At 37.5% G+C, this 12,197-nt stretch overlaps 2 protein-coding genes across 2 annotated transcripts in view; one reads left to right on the forward strand and one right to left on the reverse strand.

Annotated features, from left to right (window-relative positions):
- The window catches only part of LOC107695709 (vasorin-like), a 29,362-nt gene extending 17,623 nt beyond the window's left edge, over positions 1-11,739 (reverse strand). The window contains exons 1-2 of the mRNA XM_016495734.1: positions 11,529-11,739; positions 1,829-1,899 (exon numbers count right to left, since the gene is read on the reverse strand). The gene's annotated coding sequence lies outside the window, so the exon portion shown is untranslated. The remainder of the gene's footprint in view (positions 1-1,828; positions 1,900-11,528) is intronic.
- coro7 (coronin 7) overlaps positions 1-12,197 on the forward strand; it is a 155,019-nt gene that overhangs the window by 112,806 nt on the left and 30,016 nt on the right. The gene's annotated exons all lie outside the window — the stretch shown is intronic.

Consider the following 12,197-nt stretch of genomic DNA (forward strand, 5'->3'; position numbering starts at 1 on the left):
TGTGTGTAATATTTATATATAAATCCATAGACAAACTATTGCTGGAAATTAATGATATACGATGCAACACTTTATTGTTGAGCTCTGACTTGTGTCCAGGTCAAGAGGGAATGGAGGACACACAGTAGTGAGTGACCCCCGGGCTGTTGGGACAGGCCATGGCAGGGTGAGGGGAGTTGTGTTTTATTAGCCCTTGTCCCACCTCAGGCAGTACAATACAGGAACCCCCATCGTCCAAACGGGCTCAAGGCTTGACTGCTGCTACATGCTTGACCAGGCTGTGAAACGCGTATATGCTTGACTAGACACTCACTCATCTTTATACAAACACAACCACAGCTGGAGGCTTTCACTATTAACAGCTCCAGTGCACACTGGGCCTTTCAGTGCTCCAGAAGTCACTAGTCAGTCTTGTTTCTGGAAGTCTAGACTGAATCCAATGTGTTTCCAATAGTAGACGAGTAAGTTGAGTTTCAGTGCATCCCAAATCACAGCATGTTGAAGACTGTGTGCTAGTAGATCACACATGCGTGCTTTTCAGCTTATATTACCCACGACCCCTTTCTGTAAATATTTTCATTGATTTTTTTTTTTCCTTTTCACATTTACATTTGGCAGACACTTTGATCCGAAGTGACTCGAAGTGAATTGAACCCATGGTCATGGTCTAATCACTCTAATTTTTGAGTTACAAGAGATTTAGTAATATTCAGTTACTGAGGTATGCAGTTCAGTAGAAATTTTAAATGTATGAATTGAACAATTGTAAGTTAACAATGAATAATAATGAATTTAGATGTTAACACTTACATACAGCAAGTTTGTGCTATCAAAATACAATTTTATGGCATTGTAGTTTGTCCCAGTATTTACAAGGTTTTCCAGCTTTCTCAGAACTTTGGCTAACGTTCTGGCAAGATTCTCTCAACATTATGAACAAACGCTATGTAACATCAATAGAATGTTAATTGAATGTTTCTCAAACATACTCATAACCAAAAGAAAACGTTTTTAAAACTTTTAAACATTCAGAGAACATTCAGAAATAATGTTTTCATAACTTAATGGTTCTCTCAACGTTATGAACAAACATTCTTTCCAGTAACATTAATAGAACGTTGTCTTTAATAACATTCTTAAACATTAGCACAAAACGTTTATACATTGTTCATGGAACCTTTTTAAAAAAACATTTAGATTGATGTTCGCCTTACGTTTTTAAACGTTACTAACTGCTTGTTTCAACCATAATGTTTGCAAAAAGATCAAAGGGAGTATTCCCTTAATGTTTTCTTTAATTTTTGCATAACTAAGAAAAAAAATGTCTAAAACATTTGAAACAAACTGGATGTCAGACATAACATGTTCGTAACTTAATGGGAACTTTAGCAAAACATTTTTGGAACATATTTTTGTTAGCTGGGTTACTACATGCTCACATATTTGTACTTTCATAACCAGCAGAGTATGTACTTTTAGCACATAAGTATGCAAATTGAGAGCGAGTGCGCTGTATTTTTCCACTAAACCCAAAGACCCTGGTTGGCTGGTTCGGGTGTGTTCGATTATAGTTGGAACCGAAGCTGAGCATCGCGCTTGTGTAGCTTACACACATTTACTTACTAGACCACTTTTCATTAAGCTGTCAATCGGATTTCAGAGGGGGTTTTATTGAGACGGGATGTTTTGTGGCTTTTCGCTATACAGCTCAAGCCAAATGTGTGGTTTTGGAAGCTGCAGCGCCAGATCGTTTATGCATGTCCTCGATTCTGGCTCCAAGCTCCAAAACGTGCCATCTGCATTCAAGACAGGTAGATGTCAGACTCACCGGGGTGTGTGACGGGATGCTGTCTTGTCTTGTCTCTCCTCTCTCGTCGTGTCCTTCTCTCTCCGCAGGCTCTGTAAGAGTGGGAGAAGGCCAAAGGTTCAGTAAGCGTCACGCAGCTGTTTGTCCGACTGTAGGTCGGGGCTGGAATGCTTCAGGAAGTATCTTTATGGGGGAGGAAAGGGTGGGTGCACGCACTGGCCTGTCTGCACGTTTGTGTCCACCTCCCTCGCTTTATTATTTATCATTATTACTAGATTTAAACAGACCCCTAGCCTTAAAGGGATAGTTCAGCGAAGTTCAATTAGCATTTTTTGGGTGATCCATCTCTTTAAATATTAAGGTTTAGTGCGTGCTATGGACATGAAAGGTTTTACTTTTCTAGATGATCAGACCATGTTTGCCTTGTGGACGATAAAGCAGATGAAAAAGTCCACTTTTTAGTTGGTTTTCCTTATGCACTGGGGAAAAAAATGGTGTAGAAACAATTTTTACTAAGAAATTGTCACAAATAATGAAAGAATTGGCAAGTAACACATTGAATTAAACATGACATTTTGAAGTAGAAAGGCTGAAATTGTATATTCTTGTAAAAATCACTCCAATAATAGTGTTGTGCAGCTTCTTGAATTAGTTTACAGTTTCCCACTTGTGGTGATCAGTTTTGGAGGTAACGCATTACAAGTAATGCGAGTTTTGTAATCAGATTACTTTTCCAAGTAACTGGTAACTTTTGGGTTTTTTGTTATTAAAAAACAAATAAGCAAGCCCAGCCCAGGTGACAAAAAGTACCGCAAATATTATGTAGTGCATTACTAAGTAATGCATTTAGTTACTTTATTTATAGAGTAACGCAATATTGTAATGCATTGCTTTTAAAAGTAACTTTCTGCCAAAAGCACAGATTTGCTTTTGTTCTGGACGAAAACATCTGTTAAATGCATGAATTTAAATGTGATTTGGATATTTTGGGTAATAGAGGGTCGAGTAGGTAAACTGTAGCATTCTGCTGGTAAAGGCAACATCAGTGTTGTATTTGCAATGGAAAGAAAGCGAGCTGTCTTTAGTGCAGATTCTAGAGGTGTTTAATGCAGTTGAGTGAAGCGTTGCAGGCTGTCCGGCATGTTTATCTTACACACACACACACTTAGTGCAGGAATGCAGGCTGACGGCTTCACTGCAGTATCGATTCAGACGAGTTAAAGTATGTGTATTCATTTTGTTTCTGTCAGCTCTTCATGTTCAGTGGCTTCGGTTTTATTGTTATTCTGCATGCTTGCATTCGCTTAACTTGACTTTGGTTACAGAATTGTCCCCAGAAGTGAGCTAAATCTAATAAAGACATCCAGTCATAAATGTAAAATATTATTTAAAAAAAATAAAGAATATTATTACTTTATGAATCATTTTCACCTAGTTTTATGCAAACTAAGGTTTTTAAAGAAGTCTCTAATGCTCGCCAAGGCTGTATTTTTGGATCAAAAAATACCATAAAAATAGTAATATTGTGAAATGCTATTACAATTTTAAAACAGCTATTTTCTATTTGAATATATGTTGTGATGTAATTTATTCCTGTGATCAAAGCTGAATTTTCTCCAGTCTTCAGTGTCACATGATTCTTCAGAAATCATTCTAATATTCTGATCTGCTGCTCAAGAAACATTTATTATTGCAAATGTTGAAAACAGTTGAGCTGTTTTTTAATGCATTCTTTCTGAATAAAAGTATTAATTTCCTTTAAAAATCTTACTGGCCCTTAGTATTATCATTCTCCCTTTACTATAGTAGAGGACTTCACTATCTGACCTGCATCTTTTGGAAATATGACACCTAAAGTCATTTGATGTTTGAAAGGTTGGGGAAATTTATGACTTTCATCGATGAGGCCCATGATACATTCCTTATCATGAAGATATTTACATCTGATTCGTTTGTGTGTAAACACCATGAAGTATGCAAGTGAAGTAATCACACGGCCTGGTCTTCACAGATGTGTTGAAAAGACTGTCAGAGTCACACATGATGAGCCCTGAGGAAAACTGCGGTGCTCAACAGGTTGTTTGTGTGTTTTGGACGCGGTTTGATCAGATAACACAGAAAATCAGAAAATCACTGCTTTTCTCTCTACATGTCAATTAGAGAAGAGTTATCAGCTTCTGAGAAATCACTACACTTTCATGGTATTCTTTGAAGTAACTTGGAACAACATGAAAGAATGAACCTCACAAAACATGCCTGGGTCATATTTCAACCCAAAATAAAAAGGAAAATAAATTCTGGCTACTGTAATATAAAAACAATTACATCTGACATAAACGGTAAAGAATTCATGTATAATGATAATATGCTTTGTTCAAATGGAAAAAGATGCTGAATTGTCATAAAAAGAATGTAAAATAATGCAAAGAAATTGTCCTTTTCGTTGAATTTTGGGCTGAAATATGCCTTAACATTTTTTAAACTGAGATTCAACCATAATTGCCATATTTTATGAATATGGTTATCGATCAGTAGTATGGTATATATATAAAAAATAATACAATTTTCATCACTGTAGCATGGTATTACCACAGTATTTTTTAAAATCATTATCTGCCTTTATTTTTGAATAATTTAACACCGTATTATGAAACATATGATTGTGAAATGTGCGTCTGAAGTCTCATGAATGAATGTTACGGCTCAACAGAGGCTATTTAAGAGCAGTGATTCACTGTGGTATTTTAAGGAGGATTGTTATTTGTTGATTATTAATGCACAAACACGTTTTCTTAGTAACGCGCGTCAGGGTGATTCAGTGCCTCGAATATTAAATATGACTCGTTGACGTGCCTTTGCACTTCTGCAACACCTGAAACTGGATATTTGCACAAAGTGTGTCTGACTCGACACCAAAATACACTCCACGCGTCAGGCACACTCGCTCTTCATCGCTTTAACTAGGTCATATGCTGCGGCTGCATTATGTTTCTCACTATATGATTAGCTGTATCTGACAGAGACTCGCACGAGTTTGTACTGAGAAGCAGGAGTTTTGAGTTTTGGACGGTTCTGTGGTGATCTGCTGACAAGATGGCCAAATTACAGATGTAAACCTTGCTAACTCGCGTTTACAGATGCTAATCCTGTTGGAGTCTGTTTAATATCTCAGTTTTGTGTTTCTCCCGGACAGCGATGAGAGTAAATAGAGACCTCCACAGTATTTATGTCTCCTGCTCCTCAGATGTTTCTCCTGAAGTAAAGAACCTCACGTTTTGTGAGTTTGAGACAAGATCTAAACAATTTCACCTCAAATTGCACTCAGATTTGCCAAGATCCTGGAGTCTGCAGTCTGCAGTCAGAGATATCAATACAAACTCAAACATTTTTCATGAAATCAATTCAAGACCAAACGATTTAAATCTATAGCTCTGTAGTCTTACATATGGCAACAGTTCACTGAAACGATGTAAATAAATTAACATTAAATATAATATAATTCATAAATGTTATATATATATGGATAGATGGATGGATGGATAGCTATATAGATTTACATGTTAATATAATAATATAAAATGTCATTTATTTAATAGTATCTATTTATTGAAATAATTCAAACTGTGTGAACAATGTCATATCATGTAATATAATACATAAAATACAAAGAATTTGTATTAAAAATTTAAAAAATGTAATTATGTAATTTAATTGTGTCTAAAAATCACTAGCTATAGAGATAAATATATATATGTAGATAATAATATAAATAATTAGATAGATGGATAATAATATATAAATAATTTGTTATTATTTAGATAAAAGTACATGTAAATATAATCTAACATGTAATATTTAATTTGTTTAATATTTTGAATTTATTTAAATAATTTAAATTGTGTTTTATATATATGTATACACACAATTGGAATTATTTAAATAAATTGATAAACTGAAAAAAACCTATGCCTATAACTAATTACATTTTATCTAGCATGATACTTTGAATAACTGCCATATTCATATACCTGCATATCTTAGCATGGTACAGAAAAAAACATGCTAATACAATGCTACTTTATTGCAATTACTATCGCTGCACAATAGACTTTTTGTTATTTTTATCGCATAACATAAATAAAGCTCCTTCAGTGTTGCTAATGCAAATTATTTTGCAAACACATGCAGATCCAGAGCGTCCGTGTCACCCGTGCCGGCTGAAAGCAGATACGAGTGCCGTTAACCTCTACTGAAATAGCTGCAGAGGAACGGCCGCATGACAGGACACGCGTCAGAGATACGGCCCGGCGTCCGCATGTGCTGCAGGTGGACTAGCTGGAGAAACTAGCTGGATGTGTGTTTGCGCGAACACAGTTCATCAACACATTCCACGACTCGACGCCGGCTGCTGACCCTCAGGTTCAAACAAACAGCGACCCACACACATCTTCTGCAGCACACGGCCCGAGTCTAAACATTTAAACAAGAGCAGAGCATCTTAAACTAACACTTATTCTGCACTTATCGGGAAGTTCATGTTCATCGGGCGCTCTGTTTGAATTCGCATTATCCATTAATAGTGTCTTTGACCTGGCGTAGAGTTCAGGGCCGCGGTCACTGGAGCTGCTGCTGCTGCTGCTCTGCGTCTTCGGTTCAAGGATCATTTCCTAATTACAGTTCAGTCAGGAGGTAATTACAGCCTTAAAATGAAAGTCATTTTCTTTTTTTACTGCCTGGCGAAAATGCGGCAATTTGCAGCGGCTCGCGCGGATATGCTCCCCCCACCCTGAGCTTTCTGAGGGGAAATAGTTTGGTGGACATACCGGCATTTTTCTGATTTTTGCCATATTCGCTGCGGACCGGGAGCGTTTGACGAATGCTGGTGTTTTTGGGGGGTTTGAGCTGCAGCTGAGAGGCCTGAAACCGTCGCATGTGTGTGTGTGTTATAGCGAGGTTTGATGTGGCTCTTCAGAACGCATCATTTGGCTCCATCCATCAAGGTCTTCTCGGGTTTGGTTTGGCAGCAGTGACGGGTGAGTCGGGCTGCTTGGTCAGCACTGCTCTGCGGTTCTTTGAAGCCTGAGGATTGATTTAAGAGCGCTGAAGCCACCTGGAAGATCCTGAAATCTCCTGTTTAAAAAGCTCCTATCAGACATGCCATGTTGCATGCTGCGTGCAATTAGAGATGAGGTTTGGCCTTACACTGCTTTCCCTTTGCATTCTTTCACAAGTGTTGCTTTTTCTGCCCTGTCGACTCCTTCGAGCCGCCCACTGTTTGAATAACCCTGTCTTTCTGTCCTCTTTATGGCCCTTCACCGCTCCCCTGCCTTCACCTCCTGTCTGACTTTTCACCTCTTAATCCAGCATTGTGACGGACAGGCCGGCAGAGAACGGCCTGATAATTGGTGTAAAAGGGAACCGAAATCAGCAGGACGCCACAAATCCGATCATGTGGGAACAAGAGCGCTGAAACACCCTTCAGATTTTGCCCAGTGCCATTCCAGCCCTACTGATAAAGCCTTGTCATACAATGGGTTTATTCTTTTATTTGACTGTAGAATAGTTTAGTATATTTTAATGCACTTTTAAAGAAAATATTTAGAACCTTGTATTTTATAATTTTTTCAAATGTTTTAATGTAGAAAATGTAATAATATTTTCATCTTTTACAGTTGATTGTAGAATCATTTAAAATGTTTTGTTGTAGAATGTTTTTTTTTTCTTTTGTTTTACAATGTTCAAAATATTTTATCGTAGAATCTTTTAGAATATTTTCATTCTGAAACTTTTAATATAGAATCTTTAAATATTTTAATATATATTTTTTTTAGAATAGTTTATTGTAGAATATTTTAGAACCTGAATAAATCAGAACCTGATTTTTACAATTATTTTATTGTAGAATGTTTTAAATTATTTTATTGCAGAATCTTTTCATTTGAATCTTTTAATGTACTCTTTTATAATATTTGAATGTAGAATATTTTAGAATCTTTTGTTTTAAAATCTTCAAAGATCTTTTAATTTAGAATCTTTTATAATATATATTTTTAGATTATTTAAAATAGTTTATTGTAGAATATTGTTTAACCTTTTATTGTAGAATTTGAGACGGCAGTAGGTACTGTATATTACGCTTCTGTCACTTAATACACAGATCTAATATAAACATGCGATTTTCCCCCCAGCTGTTTAACTTCACAGACATTACCGACTGTGTTTTTGTAACCTATGCATGTTTTTAACATAAACTTGTGTGAAAGTGAACCTAGTTTAGTGACAGCCACTTTCTGTGCGTGTGCGCTCAGGAAACCATATATCAGACATTGAAATTGATGTGGCTTTAAAATGCATGATTTCAGTGCGATAGACATCATGATAATCAAAACCAAACCAATGTTTTTTGGTAGAGATCTGAGATACAAGCTGGAAAAGGGGATGGGGAGCAGCAGCTCATTTGCATTTAAAGAGACATGCACTAAAACAGCTTATTTCCGCTTCCACTCAAAATAGGCATTTTCAAAATGATATAATAAATTATCTGTGGGGTAATTTGAGCTGAAACTTCACAGACACATTCTGGGGACACCTGAGACTTATATTACATCTTGTAAAAAGGAGAGACAGACAGAAGTATTATGTCCTGCATTCATGACACGATTAAGAAATACTGCAGCACAGACACAAGGAGGTGGTCTTCAAGAGAACTTTTAGATGTGTAGAGTCGTGTGTGTGTTTAGCACAAAAAGCCTGTGGTTCTGTTCTGAGCTGTGAGTGATGGTGTTTGGACAGACCGGTAGGGAAATACCATAGGGATGTTATTTTGACACTGCGAGGAAAGCTGGCACGAGGAGCTTGATTTGCCACACAGTCTTGTCTGCTGTCAGACGCACATTCTAGCGGCGTATCAGATGATACCAAAACAGGAGCTTATTGTTTTACATTATTGCTTCATGGAAGGTTAGTTTAAGGTTAAAGAGACTTTTATTTACAATTAACAACAAGAAGTGCGAGTTTTGTGATCGTTGTTTATGTAAATGATGACAGAATTTTCATTTTCACTCAATAATTGCCTCAAGCATACCGCATTTATTTGCATGATGCCATATGTCGGGAAAATTATCTTGTAAAGTTAATTACAATTAAAAGTTTTAGTCGTGCCCCCACCCCACTCACAGCTCCTTAAATTAATAGTTCCAAAAATTACATTTTGCTGAAAATTTAGTCACCCTCAAACCATCCAAGATGTAGATGAGTTTGTTTCTTCATCAGATTTGGTGAAATGTAGCATTGCATCACTTGCTCAGCAATGGATCCTCTGCAGTGAATGGGTGCCGTCAGAATGAGAGTCCAAACACAGTCATCCAAATGACTCCCGTTCATCAATTAATGTCTTGTGAAGTGAAAAGCTGCATGTTTGAAAGAAGCAAAGTGTTTTTATCAGCTGTGTGGACTCTCATTCTGACGGCACCCATTCACTGCAGAGGGATCCACTGGTGAACAAGTGATGAAATGCTACATTTCTCCAAATCTGTTCTGATGAAGAAACAAACTCATCTACATCTTGGATGGCCTGAGGGGGAGTACAATTTCATCTAATTTTCAATTTTGGGTGAACTGTTCCTTTAATGAAGTCTCACAGAGAGGAATATTTGCTTTTCCCTCTAGTTTCATCCTTTCTCATATCCTCTCACCTTCCGCTTTGTCTTCTCAACGTCTACACAATCTCCTCTCTTCGACATTTGCAAGTGCCAAGGAATTTAGGAAGCCACTATGAAACCCTGAACTGCACGCACACAGGAAGATACTCTGGTCTCCATCCACGGAGTCTGATTCATATTAGTTTACACAGTTTCACATATGCATTAAGATATTTTATCCGTAAAGCCTTCAGCCAGGAAAGAAAGAGGATGCAATCAAAACAAAACTTCTCATTTTGTGCAAGAAAAGGAAAGCAAAGTTCAAAGTCCAGCCTGGTGCTCAAACAAACGCTTCTCTGTGACAAAAAAGCATTGAATGGGGCTTTCAGTTGTGTTTTCGAAGGATTTTATTGCTTCTGAGTATAGTGTCGGGCTTTCCGCTGAACTTAATTAAATGCAATTAAAGACTAAACGGCGTTCTGTGCCTGTTTCGAGCCACACAAAGATGATTATCACATGTTTGAATGACACCGCTCACGAGGCGCCTGCTTTCCATATCAGCTTGCTATCATAAACTAGCGCTGAAATCTGAAATTACACAGGCAGAGATAAATATACAGAATACTAACAAGACATGTTTCACATTTCCTTCAGGCTCTTAATGGAAAGATGACGGTAATATGTCAAGATTTGGTCACTTTTTGTTCCGATTCTTATTCTTCAGGAATAAAGAGATTTATCCCAAAGAAACTTCTTAACATCTGAAAATGTTTAATGTAATTGTAAGATTTATGGGTATATTGTCTTTCTTTTTATTTATAACCTAAATGTATTACTTGCTCTTAGAAGAGCATCTGTCTTTGCTTCTGCCCTCAGGTCTGTATTATATTAATTTTTATCACTTAATTTATTTTATGACAGTTTTATGACCCAGACAAGATAGTTGACGGCTTCCTCCCTCTCTTGGACTAATCACCGACACACCACTGAGTAAGAATTAGAAACATGAAATAAAGTCGGTAAAACCAGAAGTAATAACATTTAATCTCCTTTACGCCCGTGTGACTAAACAGATTTGCCTTTGAGCCGCAGCACTACCTTTGAACTCCTGTTGAGCGGACCAAAATAAACCTGTTTGTGGCCATTTGTTTGCTGAACTTCTCGACTGCCAGAGTTTGATGTGGAACCAGCTCCTAAAATAAAAGCAAACGGCACCAAAATACGCTTTCTCTGAGAGAAATAGAAGCCGGCGCGGTCCAGACGCAATGCTTTTGTCCTGCTGCGGTCAAACACTTGAACTCACCAACGTTTGCATTGGTCGTTCAGAGCTTTTCATTTATTCCACAATGATTATATAGCATTTAAGAGTGTGTGTATGTGTATAAAAGGCATATACAGTCTTAAAAAATAAAGGTTCTAATTTGAACTAAACAGGGTTTTGCAGCCTGATTCCATTGAAGGAACTGCTTTAGGTTCTGCAATGAACTTTTCTTTAGTTCTTTAGAAAACCATTGGTGCCTTAAGGAACCCAGAACCCAAATACTGACCTGTAGAACCTTAAATGAAGCACTAAGAACTTACAGCAACTTAAGACCCCTATTTTAAAGCGTTTAAATAGACTTTTGCTGAATAGTTGTTCGTATGCTTGTGCACAATGCTGGTAATATGCACAACATTACGTTACACATGCACAAGCATGCACACTTTACACTCAAGTGCACCAGCGTCAAACCTTTTGAAACGCTCTGAACCAATGCAGTGTTTGTAAAACCGTGAACAGACGATTAAAGTTTCAGTCTAACTTTGAAACTTTATTGCAGCGCATCTAAGATAACTCTTAGAGAGCATATCTTGTGTATTAAAAGCAATAGGGCTATTGCTCATTTGCCTGCTAAATGAATCTATATGCATAATGTAAACACGAGCTGTAATACATATGGGTTCGTCTACACATGAATTTGAGATCGGTAATGTAGGAATTTTCACACTGACACTGTAAAATCAACATCCGAATGTGTTAAAAACACAACACAAGTGTTATTTCTCGTCTTTTTCACTCTTTAAACTTGAGTTTCACTCACCAGCTCGAGCGCATCAGCGGCGCGTTGGAGGCAAACGCACCGAGCGCGTTCCGTCAGTCCTGCGTTAATGTATCCAACAACTCGCGTTTCTTTCCGAACGATATGAAATATGTCTCATGTATGCTCGAGTGGAGTTGATATGCAGTGGTTTTGATAGAGAGTTCCTTTGGAAAGTTCCGCGGAGAGACTCCGGAGCGCTGCGCTCGCCTCGCGCTTTAACTTCACTCTGGGAGGAGCGGCGGGAGCGCGCGAACGCTTTGGACGCGCTCCCGGCTTTTTTTTTTTTTGCATTTCAACTCGCCGGACCGGTATGCGCAGACACACGCGCTGACATTTCTGCTTTTGCATACCCTTCATTTACATCGCTGTAGTGTTTAGTGTGTTAAAAATATACCACATTATTTAAAAGCTTTCAAGATGTAGGCTACTATATTCATGCGCAGACACACGATATTTGTGCTTTTGCATACCTTTCATTTACATCATTGTAGTATGAAAAAAATGTACCACATTTTTAAAAGCTTTTAGAATGAGCTACATATTACTTATAAGTATTTAAACTATCTATCTGTCTGTCTGTCTGTCTGTCTGTCATCTATCTGTCTGTCTGTCTGTCTGTCTATCTGTCTGTCTGTCTGTCTGTCTATCTGTCTGTCTGTCTGTCTGTCT

The sequence above is a fragment of the Sinocyclocheilus anshuiensis genome, unplaced genomic scaffold, assembly GCF_001515605.1.
Source record: "Sinocyclocheilus anshuiensis isolate Anshui unplaced genomic scaffold, SAMN03320099.WGS_v1.1 scaffold1075, whole genome shotgun sequence".
Taxonomy (NCBI): Eukaryota; Metazoa; Chordata; class Actinopteri; order Cypriniformes; family Cyprinidae; genus Sinocyclocheilus; species Sinocyclocheilus anshuiensis.